Source organism: Mus caroli, chromosome 6, assembly GCF_900094665.2.
Source record: "Mus caroli chromosome 6, CAROLI_EIJ_v1.1, whole genome shotgun sequence".
Classification (NCBI taxonomy): domain Eukaryota; kingdom Metazoa; phylum Chordata; class Mammalia; order Rodentia; family Muridae; genus Mus; species Mus caroli.
In genome coordinates, this window is record NC_034575.1 from 18,916,309 (window position 1) to 18,936,201 (window position 19,893).

The 19,893-nt window shown below is 38.9% G+C and overlaps 1 protein-coding gene and 1 pseudogene across 10 annotated transcripts in view; one reads left to right on the forward strand and one right to left on the reverse strand.

Moving 5' to 3' along the window:
* Cadps2 (calcium dependent secretion activator 2) overlaps positions 1-19,893 on the reverse strand; it is a 534,832-nt gene that overhangs the window by 438,249 nt on the left and 76,690 nt on the right. The gene's annotated exons all lie outside the window — the stretch shown is intronic.
* On the forward strand, positions 5,963-6,947 carry LOC110296428 (annotated as a pseudogene).

A 19,893-nucleotide genomic window follows, 5' to 3' on the forward strand; every position in this document is an offset into this window, starting at 1 on the left:
ATACCAGGAGAAGAGTGAAAATAACTGAAACATTCAGTGGTATCTATATCAGAAATACACAGCAAAGGCGCAGAAATCTAAGATCATCCTGTTAGGCAAACAGCAATTAAGACTTCCCAGCACATCTAGGATGTTTTTTTAAAAAATCAAATCAATGATTGTTTACTGTTAAGGTCAATAGGAATCTGACAAGGTTTTAGAAACGAGGAAGCCTTAACCACTCAACCAAACACTAGTAGTGATTTTAAAGTGCTATTGGGCATAGTAGATTCTGATTTGACATGATATTGAAGACAAGATGCCTAAAGTGAAAGCAATGTCTTCAGGCTTTTTTGGAGAGATATAAAACATATGCTGTTTTAAATTTTTTCTTCTTATATTTGAAGCAAATCATATTGTAGATAATTATATGATAACAGTTCCTTGGGAATCCATATGTTTGAGCTTATAAGGCAAATATTTTTCTTCTTCTGGATTACATTTCAGTTCTGAAAAGCCCAAAGAGCTCAGATATATAATGTCACAAGAGTGCACAAATGACGATGTGTTTTGTTCTATAAAGAAAGCCCAGATGACGAATGACATCAGAGCTTCAGAGCGCATCCTGCATATTGGGAAATGTTGATAACCTCAAAAGCAGTAAAAGCTGCTAAGTACCACTGTCAAAAGCCATCATGATAGCTAAATATTTGTAGGTCACAGCAAGGCTGCCACTCCCACAGCACTGTCGGGCGACAGTGGTGTATGCTCAACATGGGGGCGCACCTAAAGAGTTTCTGAGAGCTGAATGAGCGATACACTCTGATGTGACTCCCTCCTGTTTTATTAGCATGACCCTCAGGACAGTTCAGCTTAGCTTACTGGACATTCTTACTGCTCTGCCAAAGAGAAAAGCATGCTTTAGAAAATAGCTACAAATTAGATTCTAAATTTCATCTCTCTCATAGTAAGGTCTTTGACAATACTATTTATTTAAATTAGTAACAGGGCAGAGCTATGTGTACCTTGGGAAGACAATCTGGCACTGCACTTCATTATGGAATAATTTTGAGGACACACTGAAAGTCCAGGCCAAAGGATTGGTGATATTTCTGTACCTATCTCTGTTAGTTCATCCAAGATCCATCACTTTTCATCCTTTATTTGTTACCTATCTCCCTCTAAAACCATTTTACATAAAGAAAATAATCTCCTGGAAATGACATTTACCCACCTGTCAGTTGGTATTCTCAATTCTCTTTCAAAACAAACAAACATAAACAAACAAACCAAAAACCAAACTAAACAGTTCCCATAGTGCAGATTTCAAAATATTCACTAGTGGCTTAAATACTTTCCACTACTTTTCAAACGCATGTGGATGGTGAACAACAACAGCAGCAGCAACAACAACAAAAGACATGAGCTCCTTATGAGGCTGACAGGGATTCTAATCTAATTATTAACTGTATATCTTGGTTAAGAGATTTACCCTCTCTGAGATGCCTTTTCTTCTTTAAAAAGTTATGGTAAAAAGTAAATTACAAATGGCTACTGAGGGTTAGATTATCTGAATTGTCATGATTATAATTATTGCTAATACTTATTATGTACTGTGTATCAAATATTTCATACATACACACACACACACACACACACACACACAAATTTACTTATAATGGTTTAGACATGAAATATCTCCCCCCAAAACTTGTATGTTAGGTACTAATTTCTTTAATGGAGGGCACTGTTGATGTGTTCCCAGTTGACTAGGTTATTAGGAGGTAGGACCTAGCTGGATGAAGCAGACCCCTGAGGTATACAACACTGGAGGGTAGGTATGACTTGGTCCAAACCCTTTCCTGTCCTCTTGGGTTCTTGGTCACCATGAGGTGAGAAGTTCTGCTCTACTCCATGCATCTCCATTGGAGCATGTTCCTCCGGTAGGAACAAGACAACCGTGTGACCATTGACTCAAACAGTAACACTAAAATCCTACAGTACTTTTCTCAGGTATACTTTCACAGCAAAGAAAAACTGATTGACACAGAAACTACTCAACCACCCAGAAGATGAGAACTAGAATCACTGATTTATCTAGACAGAAACTGAGTCAAGGAGATTTTTAGTAACTAGGAGGGTGGGGGAGAAAAACCTCAAAATTGGTGTGCCCGCATTCAACTCTCCCTCCATGCTCATGGAAATAAAGATGCTGTGGGTAAGAGCTATCTCATGACTTTCCCTTTCTACTGATGCCCATGCCCACTCAGCTCGACAACATGCAGATCACAAAATCAATTTAACAACTTGTGAGGAAGCAATATAACATGCATGTTGCAGACGAAGGTTTATAAAATATGCAGGGCTAAAAAGGATCACCTAAATTGAACAAAACAAAACAAAACAAAAAACCTCCAAAGAATTAGTCAGGAGGTCTATACTCCAATTTAACCAGCTATCATGTAAACTCATCCAAAGATATTTTGCACAGAATAAAATATATCACTCATGATAGCTGCTCGTCCCACTCCTGTAAAAGCAATATATATCAGAACACAGGCACTTTTGTTTGGTTTGATGTCCATTTAACAAGGCATGACAAAAATGGACAGGAAAGACAACCTCGCAAACTCAGCATCTAGTATAGATTAGGCAAAGCTAATGCTACAATTAACTATCTATAGGACACTGATAATCATAGCAAGTTTCTACACACTAAGACCAAAGATACAAGAATGGTTACCCTCACTGGGCAGTCCTTCAATACCTGAAGCAATAACTGGTTCCCACGTGAATAAGAATAAGTGATGCAAGCAAATTAACAGACAAGTAGAGTAGTAAAGCCTTGAGGAGCTGACCCTCGAGGCTAGGAAGTCATTCTTAGACTAAAGCCAGAAAAAAATGTGCATGTTCAGTAAGTCTTTCTTGGAATCTTCCAGATTAACAGACTAGAGAATACTGGGAATTTTGACACTAATGATAAGACAGGTTTTATCTGTACATTAGACTTCAGGGAGATTTAAAAACACTGCTAAGGCTATAAATGGTATGGAACAGGGCTGCAATCAACTGGAATTTTCCAAGTTTTATAGAGGATACAACATGCCTCATGTAGTTAATCTCTGAGGAAACACTACTGAAAGTCTTTTACCAGGAATATACGGTAAATCAATAAAGAATTTATAATGCTGTTATAAAATAAATTCCATTTATCTTTTAGTGAGAGCAGGACAGTAGCAAGAGTGGAGGAGAAGGAGGAGAAAGAAGAGGAGGAGAAGGAGGAAGAGAAGGAGGAAGAGGAGGAGAAGGAAGAAGAGGGAGAGGGGAAGGAGGAGGAGGAGAAAGAGAAGGAAGAAGAAGAGGAAGGGGAGGAAGAGGAAGTGCCATGCACTCTGGTCAAGTCAGCTTAAACCGAGAGGCTTAAAAGTCACTCATGAGGCAAAGAGCTTCAAGAAAGCTCTCCTCTTAGAGTCTGGCATTCCCTCTAACCCATACATTAATTTTTCATTCTCGCGTTAGTCTAGTGTATAGATCTACGTGCTCTCTTTTTAATATTATCCTATTATAAGTGTCTTTTAAGATTAAATTTTGACATAGCTAAAGCCTCAGTGTTCTAACAGTCCTAGATCATCCTTGAGCAAGACCTTGGGCTTAAAATTCAGTACTGCCCCTGGTATTACACTATCTCTTTGAGTAAAAGTTAGGTCACTGCCCTTTACAGGAATCTATCATCACCAAGGAAGAAAGAAGTTTCTGACCGTAAGAAAAACCAGAATAGATACTTAAAACTATAGCGAAGTTACACCCATACACATTTATTTAAGGGAAAGGTGGACTATACAGTAGACTAAAATAAAAACTATGGCAAGGGCACAAAGCCCTTGACCCTGGCTTCTAAGATTAAGTGAATCTTAGGTGGAGCCCTTTTTGATCTCAGTTGTTAACAATAAATTCTATCCCAGGTGGTTCTTGTTAGACCTTTTCTGTTTACATTTTTTTGTTTTATATAAGATTTTGGTTATCTCATGTGTACCTTGCAAATATGTCACCCAACTTCTTTATTGTCTTTTACATAAAAAGTCTGATACTCAATTTAAAAAATACATTCAGATTTCACACGACCTCTCCTGTGTCTGTCTGTCTGTCAATTCATCCTACCCTTTGTCCACCCACGACTAGAGACCTGTTCCACGCTGACAAAGGGGCCCAGAGGGTCTGTGGCAAGGAAGGAACTCCCATCAATTTACAACTTCGACGATATAGACTGGCCTTTGTACATACATAGAGCCCCTTACCCAATTAATAATTGCCTCAGTGGATAAGATGATAAGATATACAACTTTTGCTCAAAAGAAGTCCCCCCCACAGAGGCAAAGGGGAACCTAATTAAAACTCAACTCAATGAGTAAACATATATATTCAAGATGTAGTGGGAGTTGGGAGGAAAGACATCTAAGATCAGTATGAACAGTGATAAAGCTCTAAAATAAAGTCAAGATAAAGTAGACTCTGAGCTACCTTTTCAAGTTGCAGGAATGTTAAAGCCAGGAAGGCAGGGGATCACTGCAGCTTCGAAGAATCTGGAGTTGTGTTTCTGTAACGCCAAGTGACACAATGATGTTGGAACAAGGGCAGCACTGGGGACTTGAAGACTGTTGAAATCAGAAATGACTGGTGCAGAAGTTTCAATTTCACCCCGAAAGCAAGTATCACTAGTAAACTCAAAAACTGCCATGGTCAGGTTTATGTGCTAGGGGGACATCAGTTTCCTAGGAGGATGAAAGAGAAGCAAGTGGGAGACCTGTTTGGAGGATACTCAGCAAACCTCACGAACAGTTTCAAACAGTGGAAAGACTGCTGGTGAGGTTATATAGTTAGCAATAGAAATGATTTTGGTGCTCTGGCTCCTCTCTAGAGCACATGAATCCTTTATCTTCTGAGAAATGATTCTGAGCTGATATAAGAAGGCTTTACCATGTTCATTAGCCCAGAAGCTTCAAATTCTCAAACTTTTGGAACCATAAAATGGTTTTAATATATGCCAAAAAGTATTTTTAAATTCAATACATATTCCAGATTTCTTAAATGAATGAATATTGAGAATATCATTACAGGACAAATATGAAAAGAACCAGCACAGGGCATTTTAATGGGTAAAGAAATGAATGTACACACCATTAAAGGCCAGACCAAGTAAAAATGGCATTTTACTTTTATGTATTGCTATCAATCCAGCAAGTCAGAATTAATTACCTGAACAGCCATGGTTGATACATGGATCTGCTGAATGCAGACAGAAAAGACAAATTTCCCATAAAGGACAAAAGTTGAGAGTTCTCTACTGAGTAAAAAGAATCATTTGGTAGAGTAGAAAAATCCACTGAGTAGACAGAGAGACAGACTGACAGACACATAAATTATCAAATAGCAAGGGTCAGTGAGATGGCTCAGAAGGTGACCAAATTTCAATCCCCCTATTCCATATCAGAAGGAAGGAACTGATCTCCAAAAGTTGTCCTCTGACCTCCTCACACGCATCACGAAATGCACATGCACACACACACACTTACACATGCAAATCAATAAGATATAACTGTTAAAAAACACTAAAAATGTATTCATAAATTAATAAACTTAAGGCTCAATGATCCTATTTAAAGAAAACAAATCTTGATATGCCATTATCTTGTCCAGAAAAGAACATGTTCAGCAGTCTCACGGACAGACTCAGTTCACATTCGACAGCGATTTGCACTCACTGCTTCAACTGGATGCCCCATTCCCAATGCCCCGTTGGTTGTATGCTGGCAGCACAAAGCAAAGGAAGCCACAGGCCCAGTCCCCTTGCCCACAAGGGATGCCAACAGATCACACAGCACTGGCCGGACCCGGGTTGAACTCCTGGCAAATCTAGTTCTAAGATTCAGACTACCCCTAGCAAACCTGGAGGTGACCAGTATATCCCCAAAGCAGTGCTTCTCAAATGGAGGTAGCCAACTTCCTCTTGAGCAGTGAAAACCAGCCAGAAGACAGGGGTACACCCACCAAAAAGGAGCATCAAAAAGCCTGGGCTCTAAACCTGAACAGTTTTGATGTGGAGGAAGACAAGATCCTCAGGCTCAGTGTGTACTTATGAAATGCTGGTTCCGGTGACATCCTGCAGCTGCTGCAAATGAAGCAGCCTGGGACTACATATCCCCGGGGGCCTGGATCAAGGAGGGCAACTACCTTGCTGTGGGCACCAGCAATGCTGAGGTGCAGTTATGGCATGTGCCGCAGCAGAAATGACTTCGAAACATGAATAGTCACTCTGCTCTAGTAAGCTCCCTCAGTTGGAACATCTATATTCTGTCCAGTGGTTCACAGTCTGGCCACATCCACCACTATGATGTTTGGGTAGTAGAACACCATGTGGCCACACTGAGTAGCCATAGCCAGAAAGTATGAGAGCTTCACTGGGCCCCAGATGGACAACACCTTGGTAAGTAGTGGCAATGATAACACTGTCAACGTGTGGCCTAGTGGTCCTGGAGTGGCTGGGATCCCCTGCAAGCATTCACTCAACATCAAGGTGCTGTCAAGGCTGTTGCATGGCAACAGGAGGAGATGCCAGTGACTGACACATTCTCATTTGGGATGCCTGTCTGAGTGCTTTGGATGAGCATTCCCAGATGTGCTCCGTCGGCTGCTCTCCCCACTATAAGGAGCTTATCTCAGGTCATGGCTTTGCCCAGGACCAGCAGGTTATTTTGAAGTACCCAACCATGGCCAAGGTGGCTGAGCTCAAAGGCCACACAGCCCAGGTCCTGAGTCTTACAATGAGTCTGGATGGGGCCACAGTGGCAACAGCAGCAGCCAATGAGATGCTATAGTTGTGGCGCTACTTTGAGTTGGACCCTGCCCTTTGACAGGAACAGGGAAAAGCCAGTGTAGCTTAAAGTAGCCTTATCCACCAAGGCATCCGTTGAAAACAAACCCATTTTCCTTCTTGAATTTTGTTTGTTTGTTTAGGTTTTTTCTAATAAAGTTCATATCTTCCTTTTAAAAAGAGAAAACAAATCTTTATTGAAAGAGTCAAAGCTTGGAGGGGAAAATATACATTTCAAGATAAAAGGCTAAATGGCAATTCTTCTATGTACTCTTACTGCAGACCCAGTAACTGCAATCATTGCCTACACCTACACAAGCCACAGGAACCTTCTTCAAGCTGCAAGAGAACAGAGGAGAATCTGAAGCTCTTGGCTGTAAAGAATTGTTTCAGGTAGAGGAAACGACAGTCCACTGACTGTTTTAAATGCCAGACAACTGTGCAAAACCAAAGAGATCTCAAAGAAAATGAAGATACAAACAAATCCAAGAAAAAATAACACCAAATGAAGTAGGCCAAAAGTGTTGCAACAGAAGAAATTTTAATAAAGTAAAGGACAGACGACAGGAATAATTCATATGCCTGATCGTTCGAGGAGTAGGCAAAAAGTTCCCCAAGACAATAAGTTACATTTGTTCCTTGAAATTCAAGGTGTTAGAATTATTNNGCTCAAGCACAGAAACTGGGTGGGCAATACTGAAAGGCTGGTGAGCCTAAAGCCTCCACATAATTTTCAGTAGTTAAACAAGCAATTCCTAATGTGTAAAAATCAATCCCAATAAAATAAATGATTCACAAAAATCAATGTTCGCTTACTTAGTGTCTTAATTACAGAACTGAATGTTCTGCACTACATTGGTGATAATAAAAATGAAAATATTTGAATCATATTCAGCCCAATGTGTAAGATAAGCACAGATATCTTTGAGAATGAACATTTAAACTATGAAAGAAAAACTGGAATCTGAGAAGGGCCAGCCCCCAGGTCAGAAGTTATAGAAAATGTCTACATTTGCACACATCTTCCATGTTGTCAAATGAGCAAGCATTAGTTTTTCAGAAATTACCTCATTATCAACACAGAATTAGCATATAAAATACTTTGTTCTGTTTGCCGCAAACCCTGCTTCCCCTTCTCAGCTCACATTATTCTCAAGGCTTCCCTTATGCCTCCTTCCACGTTCTACCGGAGCAGCGACAGATACACCTCCTGCTGAGCACTCTGATCCTCCTTCTGCATTTGTCTCGATGCTATGCGGACGGACCATAGATTTACACCTGCTTAGTTTTCATCTTGTGCAGACCTGGTATATTATAGGTCAAAGACTTTTTGCTTTTTCATTTTTTTTAATTTCCCTTTATTGTTTAAAACGTCATATATGTATATAATTAAACCTGAGCATACTAACCCTAATCCTGACCATCAACTCCCAACATCTTCTCCCATCTACTCTCTACCATCAACTTCACATCTCTTTCTTTTTTTGAATCCCACCATGTCCAGTTTGTTACCCATATACGCACATGGTTGTGAGCCATGAACTAAAACAGGGGAGCCTACCAGTGGCCATATCTTCAAAAAAGAACAATTCTTCCTTCTCCAGCAACTATCCACTGCCAATAGCTCATTAGATATGGGTGAGGCTTAGAGATCGTCTTGGAGATCATCTACCCCATCTTTGCTGGGGTTTGGGTGCCTATGTCTTGTGCAGGAACTCACAGGTGCTGGGAATTCAGGAGTGTGATAGCCATGCCATGTGCAGAAAACAGCAATTCAAAGCCCTCCTTCCCACCCTCCAGCACTTATATTTGTTAGGTCTTCTCTTCCAGGATATTCCCTGAGTGTTGTCATTGCTGGTGCTTATACAACCGTCCCAATAGAGATATCCCATTTACAGCTGAGCACTCGGTCATTCATTCTCATCCCGTTCTTCCTTCTGCATCTCCTTACTGTAGATAGAAGCCTTTCTTCCATTAGTACTCTAGGTCAATGATTATCGATAAATATCTGAAGGCACTTTAATATGTAAAAAGATTTTATTGAAAGGCTTCAAAAGATGAAATAGCAGGAAAAAATCAGTGTAGTCCACAGATATTGAAAGTTTTGTGAGCATTTTAAATTTTAAAAATCGAAAATGACTTTTCAATTTCAAGCACATAGGTTCAAATTATTCAAAGCTGATTTTTAAGTTCAAACAAGTAATTTGCTGAAATGGATTCAAGTCTTTGTTAAAAACAAAAACAAAATTCGTATATAGTCTGGAAACATACTAACTGCCAAAAAAGTCATCTCCAACAAAAAAAATTTTGAAGTGTAAAGAGTTATATTTCTTCTTTTCTAAAAATGGGATGATGTGTGAGCACAGCTTATATTTAGCAGCAAGAACCAAAATCACTCCAAGGAAAGTTGGCTATGCCTCTCAAGCTTCTGCCCTGAAAGCTTTGCTCATTTGTTTTGTGGTCCTTTTGATCAGAGCACAGTGTTTCAGACCCTTTACCAGTTTCAAATTGTCTACCTCCCATCAGCTTTTGACAGGGAGCACCTTCAAGAATACACTTTAAAAACAAATCAAAAGTCACATGTGATCGCAAAATTACTTAGAAAAGTGTTTAATTTCTTTCAGATTGTTCATTTCCAATTTTTACTTTAAGTGGCTATAGGGAAGGAAATGAAGGCAATCTTCTCTACATGTGTTTACTGAAGCCTCCATTGAGTCCTACTTTATATACTGTCTATGTGTCTCATACACTGTAGTTTGCATTACTCCTTTTAGTTTACACAGTATTTATATTTCCTTTTAATTAAAGACATCCATCTGTGTATATATTGAATCATAGTTATCCAACTTGTACTAATCCCAGGTTTGGGGAGGGGGAGGGAGGTAACAGCCAGATCTCAAAATAACTAACCTTCCCTGACCTGATTGATCTATTAATTCCTATAAGAGGTATTAAAAAACCTCTCAGTCATGACTGAAAAGTTTTCAGATATTATATGTTTGGCCTCTACTACATTATAAAAGTGTCATGTTAACTGTCCTCATTGTAATGGTACTGCATCTTTTGTCCTGGAGTGAATTTCCAAAGCATTTACCAAACGTGATAGCACTGGCTCTGAACACACACTAACTCATTTGTCCTTGCATTTCTCAATAGTGGTGGAAGTTTTCCCACAGGAAGCAGTACACTACAGAGTTCAGAAAACAGCAAGATTCCCAAAGGAAAAACAAAACAACAACAACAAAAAAATGGATCTGCTCAAACTGTCTCATAGAAAGTAACACACCATCCTCGTTAGGAGACAAATCTACACTTTGGATTTTCCTTTTTAAAAGCTTATGTATCACTTTTTCTAGTGCCTAGGATATAATTTTTACACATGTAAAACTTTTTTTTATTTCTTTCTTTCTCCAAGATCCAAGATCCAACAAATAACCCCAGCACCATACATAAGAAACTTGATTTTGAGTTGTTGCTCAGGGTTGTGCATGAGGCTCCCAAAACATTCCAGACTACTGTTATTGCTATTCATTTCCCCAGAGGTAGTGGGAGGAGATGTTCTTATTGTTGAAGACATCATGCACTTCTGACACAGAGCCCAGAGGCTTGATCTTGAACTGTCTTGAATGTCTCCTTCTCGAGGATGAGCTTTTAGGGATCAGAAAGTGGCAAGAAAGTTTCCAAAAGAGGGAAGCACCAACAGCCCTACCCAAACATAATGAATATCTGGTATGTCACAACAATAGCCAGCATGCCATCATAGTCCAAAGAGTGTAATAGTACCATGCATATTTGGCAGTAACCAACAGCTCTCCAATAGGATTTAAGACTATTGACAACAAGAAAATCGTTACTGGTACTAGAAATCTAGCCAACTGCCCAAAGCCAGTAAAGTCACAAATATTGAAGGGCAGCTCCAACTTTACTGAGCCAAAGTAGCCCCTCACAACAGTCTAAACATTTGTCCTTCTACCCAAATATAAGAATATTCTTCAACCATCATCAGAGAAACTTCTCTTCACAATAGATACCATTAAAGAAAACTACAATCAATCAAAATGGAGAGTTGTGGAGCCCAGTCTCAATAGATAGATCTACAAAACAACTCTAGCACCTAAGGCTCTGGGAACATTTCTGGAGAGAGGGCAGAAAGAAAGTCAGAGGATTGAAGAGTGTGCTATGAGACTGTCTCTCCTAGGAATGTCAGGAGCTACACCCATAAAATCTCACCAACATGCCTGCCTAAATACAAGCTGAACAAGGACAACAACAGACCTGTCAACGTGAACAGAAGAAAGCCCATCATGCCTCAGCCCTATACTAAGAACCACCCACAGGTGACTAAGGAATGCTGCCGGTGGGGAAAATATTCTTCCCCAGGGAAAAGCACACCAATTGATCATCCCATATAAAATGGTCAGCCTTGAAAACATACATATGTGTAACATTATACAGACAAAGCAAGTTATATTTAGGGATATATATGTATATGCATGCAAGAATAATTCATTAAAAAGAGGCCAAGCATTTGACGAAGAGGGCTATATCAGAAGGTTTAGAGTGAGAAAGGCAGGGGGAAAATGGTGTAATTATAATCTGATAAGTAAGGTAAATCATTTAACATTTTGTATTTATGGGTGAATTTTTGTGATTACATGCCCTGTGTGTGGCTGCCTTTGGAAGCTACATGAGCTCCCCTGGAGCTGGAATTGAAGGCGGTTGTGAGCCACCTAACATGGACTTGGGACTCGAACTTGGAAAAGTAGGCCATATTGTATTTGGTATGTTCGTTAGTTTTGCTCTTCTTTTCCTTTCAGAATTTCACACATTGTCTTCGGTCATATCCTCACCATCCCTTTCTATACAACCTTTTCCCTATTAACCCAACTTAGGCTTTTTTTTTTGTTTTAATTCTTAGATATGTGACCTTCTACTGAAGCCCCGTCAACCTCCTAGAGTCATACTTTTAGGAAAAAAAGACTCTCCCTTTCCCAGCAACTAACAACTGTCAATCATCCTGTGGCTGGGGAAAGACTATGTTTCCAATTCCTCTCTCCACCGTGGGATTCTGTCAGGCTTGGGCTTGCACAGATCTTGTGCAAGGTCTTGTCACAGCAGCTTTGAGTTCACATGTACATCAGCCTAGCTGGATACAGAAGACACAATTTATTTATGGTCAGCTGCCAATTCTGGCTCTTGAACTTTCTGCAAATTGTCCTGACTTAGGAGGGGGTTGGGGTATAAATCTTCCTTTTAGAGATGCAAATCCTATACTCTAATATTTTCTGCACTTTGGCCACTTTTAGGTCCTAGAAGCTTCTCTGATGATGGTTGAGAGATGTGTTAATTTATGACTCCAGTAATACATTGTAGGAGTCAGTTTAATAAATTTAATATGCCTACTTAACAACAACAACAACAAAAGAGTCTCTTAGGTAAGACCTGGGACCTGTCTAACCATAGGCTTTTGACTCAAAAACACTGCAGGTGTGTCTTTCACCTTGTGAAGACCAACTTAAATTCAATGGAAAATGAAATGGTTGGTTACTTGCATGACATCCATGCCAGGATTGCACCAATAGGCATGTCTTTCTAGACCAGTCACTGCTGTAGCTCACAGCATTTACATCTGGGTAAGAGGCATGATTCCTTTTCTCTTCCAGTAGCATATACGGAAAAGCTAGCCAGGAGAGACGAGACTTCCAGGTCAGTACCAGCTTGATGTCTTCATGGTCTGTGACTCAAACAGTGGTCTTCGGCAGCTGGGTCTTACCATCAAGTTCGGGAGGATAATCAAGAACTCTGGCAACATAGCCTGGTAATCCATATATTAACTAACTCATCTTCAAAACAAACTTGCCCTTTACCTTCAGTCAATGTTGTTATTTTCTGTATTGTACTCAGATGGTTCCCATGACTCACTCACTTTGCATTTCCTTCTATTAACTCGGTGTTCCTCTCTATTTCAACATACTATGGTAAACAATGAGTCAATAGAGAGACAACTAAGCTTATTTTCCTAACAGTCTAGTATATGCCTCTTAATTTTGTAATTCACTCTGTTCTGCTTTAAAACGTGATTATTGTGGTTGACGTTGTATCTATTAGTCATTTCTTTACTCATGTTTTGTTTCTGTGTCTGTGGGTATGGATATTTTATGTGAATAGTTACCTCAGAGGCCAGGAGAAAGCTGCAGATTCAGTGGAATTGCAGTTACAGCCAGTTGTGGACTCACTAATGTGGGTGCTAGAAACCAGCCTCTGTTCCTCTGAGAAAGCAGAAAGTGCTCTTAGCCACTGAGCCATTTTTCTAGCCCCTTCTATTAGTCATTTAAAAGGAAAAAACTACTTGTCTTTGTTCCATTATTTGAAGACATTGATCAAGCTACTTTTCCCTCATTCACTTGGAAATTTCGCTTCAGTATTCTCTTCAGTTAGTGTTAACCATTCATCTCATCTCCAATCCAAGATAGATGACTCTTTGAAAACAAGATTTTACTTTCCACTGTTTTTTTTTTCCTAAAATTTTGCTCTATTCACCGTTGATTTCCTCTAGTAACCTCTAACTGATGGTTATTTCTTGTTTACTTTTAAATTTTCAATCCACTCTTTCGTTTTCTCCTAGTTTCTTAGACTTTAAGGCTCTATGGTATAGCCTACTTTTAAATTTTATACTAAAGTCACAAAAGTCATGGAAAGCTATCTACTTCCATTTAATTTCTAAATATATATGCACCAAACTATTAGAATTTACTGGTATTATCTGCTAATCTCTTCCTAGTCATAAGAGTCTGTTCTAGTTATCTTGGAGTTTTGCTAGGTCTGCCCATCTGATACACTACAGAGCTTCAATCCCTCCTGCATTACACACTCCTCATTCCTTGCTCTCTTCTGTACACCATCTCTTTTCCCGACTTGCAAAGGGAAAAGCCAAAGAAAAGCTGGTTACCACAGTCAACTGTCTCTTAAAATAATTTGTAGTTTTTCACCTGAAATCTGCTAAGTCATTAGAGAGCTTGGAAATTGTACAGGATGTCTAGACATGGATCTTTTCAAGTTCAGTGATCTTAGACATTGCTTAGACTTCCAATTTGCAAGCCCAGGTCTTTGTCTAGCTCAGGTCAGGAACACTTTCGTGTGTTACATAATTATCTCCTTTGTATTTGTCTTCCTTCTCCCTACTCCAATTATTTCCATTTCATGTCTCAGAGAAAAGTTCTCCAAGGGTCCACTTTCTTTTAATCTTCGGTCCACAGTTTACTCTGTGATTTTATTTTTGTGCTTGATCTTCCAAGACAAAATCAAGAAGTAACCAAGACTTCCATTTTATACATGGATGATATTAATTATTAGGAATCATGCTTAGTACTCTTAGGTACTAGAGCTGAATTCTCTAGGTGACATCTCCATCTTTTCCCCAAGTGTTCTTTGTCCTCTCTAACCTTGCCCTTCTCTTCCTTTAGGTATCCTTTCTTTGTTTCCTGGTCTTACTAGGTAGATTGTCACCTTGGCTCAAATCTTATGGATTCTTCAATTGGCCTTTTCATGATCCAAAATTTAATTTGGTTTCATTTTAAAACTATTTTAATATGTAGAACTAACTCAGCAAGGACTTCTCAAAGAGCCACCCAGCTTCGGTACCAGTATCCCACGGAACTGAAAGATGAGCATCTTGAGAACCAGCGTGCTAAGGAGACTGAAGTCCCTGGTATAAAGGGTCTGTTATTATTGGGCTTTTCAATAAGTAATTTAGTTTATTTTTCTTTCAACAGGATCTCTGTTTGAGGACTTTATTTCTTGCCTTGAAGTTCCTTGACCATGGAGTTTGGTTGGCACCACAAGATGATTCATAGCTTTGAGTTGCTCATAATGATCACTGGACATATTTTCTGGTCTGTGCAGTGACAGCAGGGGATACTGTTTCATTATCAGGAGTCGTCATCCTAACCCATCCAGTCCATCCATTTAGATCATTCCAGGGTTTCCAGGAGTCAGCGAGACCCAAAATACTCAGATGTATCTCATAGGCATTTCCAGTGTTTCAAAGGCTAGACTCCTTCTAGAATCTGCATCTTTAAATAATCTAATCACAGGGTCCAACACTATTCTTTCAGCAAGAATCAGATGATGTTTAAAAAACAGCCACAACATTTTTCCTCCCTGAAATTCTACAGCACAAGTTATTCATCAACATACCTTCATAGCATGGTTATCAGAGTAAAATTTCTGGGTCTTCAAATTTTCCTCCTAGAATAGGACATCATATGAACTCTCACTGTTTTAGAGTCTACATGTTTTCAATACCTAATACAGTTTTTTTTCCTAAGTAATTGGGGAATTATAGATGTAAGGAGATTAGAGGGAGGTCACAGAAAATGCTAGGACAACTAATAATGAACATCAGCACATTAGCAGCATTTCAAAGGAAAATCAGGGGATTAATCTGTCAAGACAGTGAGAGCAAAACTAACCTATATTGCCTAAAACAAAATCAAAATGATTTACAACTAGAAAAGTATGTTAATAAACAGATTTTATAACACAAAGGTATAGGGTGTTAAGGTACGATATTCAGTCTTCTGCTAAGGAGTGTCTGTCAACTTTAAGAAACAGCTTCTAAGAATTCATAAAAATTTTCTTCTGATATTTATGGATTTAACAGAGTATAGCACTCACTTATGGATATACACTTTGTGGATAGTTGTATCTTTTGGTTATCTAATTTTGAGACAGCAATGATTATACTAATGTTATGAATTTAGGTCTAAGATGAGATTGCAAGAACTACTTTCAGTGCTCTGTCCTTTACACGATAATTGAGTTAAGGGGTAGAGAAGCTTCACCACATCACTACTGCGGTGATTGTGTATGAGTGTGTGTGTGTGTGTGTGTGTGTGTGTGTTTCTAATATCTGTTTTTTTTTTTTTTAAGATTTATTTATTTATTATATGTAAGTACACTGTCGCTGTCTTCAGACACTCCAGAAGAGGGCGCCAGATCTCGTTACGGATGGTTGTGAGCCACCATGTGGTTGCTGGGATTTGAACTCTGGACCNGTGCTCTTACCCACTGAGCCATCTCACCAGCCTCTAATATCTGTTTTTAAGCTCCACTATAAACACAAATGTGTTGAAAAGCTAAATTAATTTTATTAATTTTATTTTTGCACTGAGGAGCTGGAGAGATAGCTCGGCAGTTAAGAGCATATATATATATATATGGGCATATATATTTATATATGTGGATGTATGTGTATGTGTGTATATATATAAATAAATATATATGCATATATAATATATATGTATACACACACATACACACATACACACACACACCTACACCTTCCACAGAAGACCCTAGTTTGGTTCCCAACATCCAGATAGAATGGCTTGCAACCTCCTATAACTCCTGCTCCAGGGATTCTAATACCTCAGGTCTCCATAGGCATCTGCAAGCATGATCTTCAATTTACTACAATACTTTGCCTTCCTGCTCATACCCCAAGACACAGGGGGTTTCTCAAGAGTGAGTAATTGATGGGGTTGTAAAAAAATGTCTATTGAAAATTATAGTAGTCAAGAGGCAGTCTACATTTATTGATGGATTTAAGTCATTCTGAAACAAGGAAGAAGCCTCAATTCACAGCCCAGGAGAGACCTTTATGAAAGATGTGTCTATAGATGGTATTACATTGTTCCCACTGTGCAGTTTCAAAGAAATAGGATCTGGGTTTATTTTGCAGAGATGTTGGCCCATTTATACCTGGTCATACTTTGTTCTGAATCTATCAAAAAAGTTGTTTTACTTGGATTTTATCTAAACTATACTATTCTTCAAAATACTGTCATATGTAGTAGCACACACTATAATTCCAGCTGGAGAGGCTGGGCCAGGAGTTTCGTGAGTTCAAGGCTAGCCTGCTCTATATAGCAAGACTATCAGACTAAAGACTAAAAACAAACAAATCTTAAGACAAGATTCTTTTGCTGTGCTTGGTTAGAAGCTCTATGGGTGCTTCCTCCAGTATGTGGTCTCCTTCACAACAGTAAAGCAGCAAATTTATCTCTTGAGGAGTATAGCTTTGCTTCTGATAGTGTCCAGTTGACAAAGCTATGATAAATGTCAAGAAAAGCCATTCAGGAAACATATCTCCATACTGTTTATAAACAAGCAATGGCTCTGAGAATTAAAAATGTTTTCCCAGGGGAAATATGGACCCCTGCTTTTTTCCTTTATGCTTAGTTAGGCTTAAGTGACTCATCATTTTTCAGAGAGTAAGACTGTCAGTCACCAGGATTAAAGATACTTATGCTTCCAAAGCAGAAACACCTGTCACCAATGCTTGTTCTCAACCCTCAGAATGCCTGGGTTTGCTGGATCTTGACTACCCAAGGAGGCATAAGTTGCTTGTTTGCTCTTGTTCCAGGGATTCAGAGGTTTACAGTTAAGGTGTCTTCATCAACAGAGAGTATCAGGCTACACAGGCCATGATAACAGTTCTTCCAAGGGGCCTTTAGCTTGGCTGTACTGTCTACCCACCAAATGTAGGAGACAAGGGTGAAGCCACTCTGAACTGGGGTGTAGGTTTTGATTATCAAGGGATCTTTAAAACTGATGGATAACTGGTAACAAGTAGATTAGGGTAGAGATGTATATTCATGCCAGGATATTTCTGTCATCCCTTTTTATATGTGTCAGAAAGGCAGGCAATGAAGAGCTAACCAACTCCCCCAAGACCAGTGCATTTCAAAGAAGGGCTAACTTCTAATTGGTTCATTCCTCCAAAGGCCCAGTAATTAGTAGTGCAAGCTTCAAGTTAATTGCCTCAACCACTTTATCTTACCTTGTAAAGCACTCAAAAGAAAAAGGGTCTCACAGAGTGTATATGTGGTAGGGGATAGAAAACACGAAGCTATGCACTAGAAACATCACTCCTTAACTCCCAAACAGCTGTAGTCCCTAAATTACAAAGCATTTCTCTTTATATATAGCAAATATAGCAAAAATAATGACAATGATATATCTAATAAAAATCTACATGCAGATTAAAATGTCTGCATGCAATCTGTAATTGTAAAAGAAATGGTAGAATTATGTCTTTTCAGGGATTATCTATGCAAACTATCCAAATGCAAAATAACCAAAAAAAAAAACAAAAACAAAACCCTGCTATATTGACAAAACAAAACTGTAAAACTTACTTATTCAAGCCAAAATGTAAAACCAACTAGAAAATAAAGATACAGGTGACAGAGTCTAAAAATTAAAAAAGAAGACAAAGATAAAGTCTATGAAAATATCTGCTATGGAGAGATAATAGCTAGCTTCTGGTGCACAGAAACAGAACCCATTGTGGGCACAAGGAAACAGTGAATACAGGATGAAATAAAAATGGCACTCACCCAATGTTCTGGGAAATCAAACTCAAAATGAACAATGCTAAAGAAAGAAATAGAAGAAATTTGGCATGTGCTCACAGGATGAAGATCAATCACTGAACAAGGTCTGTTAAGTGGAAAACAAAGAGGTCTTCATACAAAAATTAAAAGGTAAAGTTCTATATTTAGAATTGGAAGAGCCAGGTCTGGTGGCATAAGCCTGTAATCGCAGCTACTCTGAATGCTGAGGCAGGAGACTCACAATTTCTGATGTGACATGGGCTACAAGGTAAGTTCAGGCACCATCCTGAGCAATTTTAGACATACTGTCTCAAAAAAATTTTTTGAGGTTAAAAAGAGATCTATGGATATAGGTCAGAAATAAAGCATTGCATAATCTCCAGTATGACAAAATTAATTAATTAACTAGTCAATTTATTATCAATTTAGATAAAAGAATGAAACTTTTGAATGGGTGAGATTTTCCCAAAATGAGATTTTACTAAAACTTATCTTGTAACTGAAGAATATGCCCTGACCCACCCACCTAACAAATTTTACTATTGAAAATAAAGACTCCTTAGAGTATTCAATGGAAAAAGACATGACCTGCATGTCATAAAATAAAGGGATATGAAGATCTACCTAGTTCTTCTTAACCATTCCATTTAATCCATAAGAAGGTTTTCAATAAATGCCTAAATGTAGTGTCCATATTCCTCAGTCACTCTTGAGTATAAGAGCTCATGAAGAGCACCAGATGTGGGATTTGCTTCAGGATAGCTCTTAAAGGTGCTGTGATGCAAGACTGGCTCCACCTAATTAATCTACCACTTCAAAATACATGGCTATAGAAATCTGAGACCTCGAAAAGCCAAGCTCACCGAGGGCCTTGCTTTGCAATTGTTTCTGGCTATCAGTTATTAACAATAGAGTATTCAGTAATATTAACGATGAGGCCTATACAAACAGGCAATAACAAAAATAAGAGGGGAAAAACAGATTGTTAACTCCAGATTTCGTATACAGTTTTCTCAGAGCATAGGTACAGGTCCTTCAGTCCCTCCTACAGCTGGCTGAGTGTTTGCTCACTAAGCAGACTGGAGTGAGTTCTATTAAATAGTGCTAATGATCTGATAAAGTTGAAGTTGGCTCAGCCTGAGGTTCAGATAGTGGGTTCCTTTAACTTCATAGTCTTATGAAATGGACTTCTCCTCTTGGGTATGAAGAAAGTTTAGCCTTAATATTTTATGCCACAGCCAAAGCAATCAGGGCACCACAGATGGGATGAGATGGGATTCTGTTCTGAGAAAGGCACGTTCTCAAGCCTTGTTGTTCCTAATTCTTCCTTCAAACATACTCATCTTTCCTGGGTCAACTCTGTTGACCCTCAATGTCGAGTCATTCTTCAGTGTACCTCACACTGAGTAAAGGATCCAAGAGTCAAGCACATCCAAAGATGTCCCAGCTTTGCGGTGCCAACAATGTCAACAGCAGCTTTCCCAACACACCCTGGAAAAAGGCTACACAGAAATCCATTAGCAAATAGCAACCTATTTACTTCACTGGGATTTACATGATTAAAAAATAATGTTATTATTATTATTTGTGTGTGAGAGAGACAGAGTATGTGTCTGAAACAGCTTGTGTGCAGCTGTGTGTGTGTGT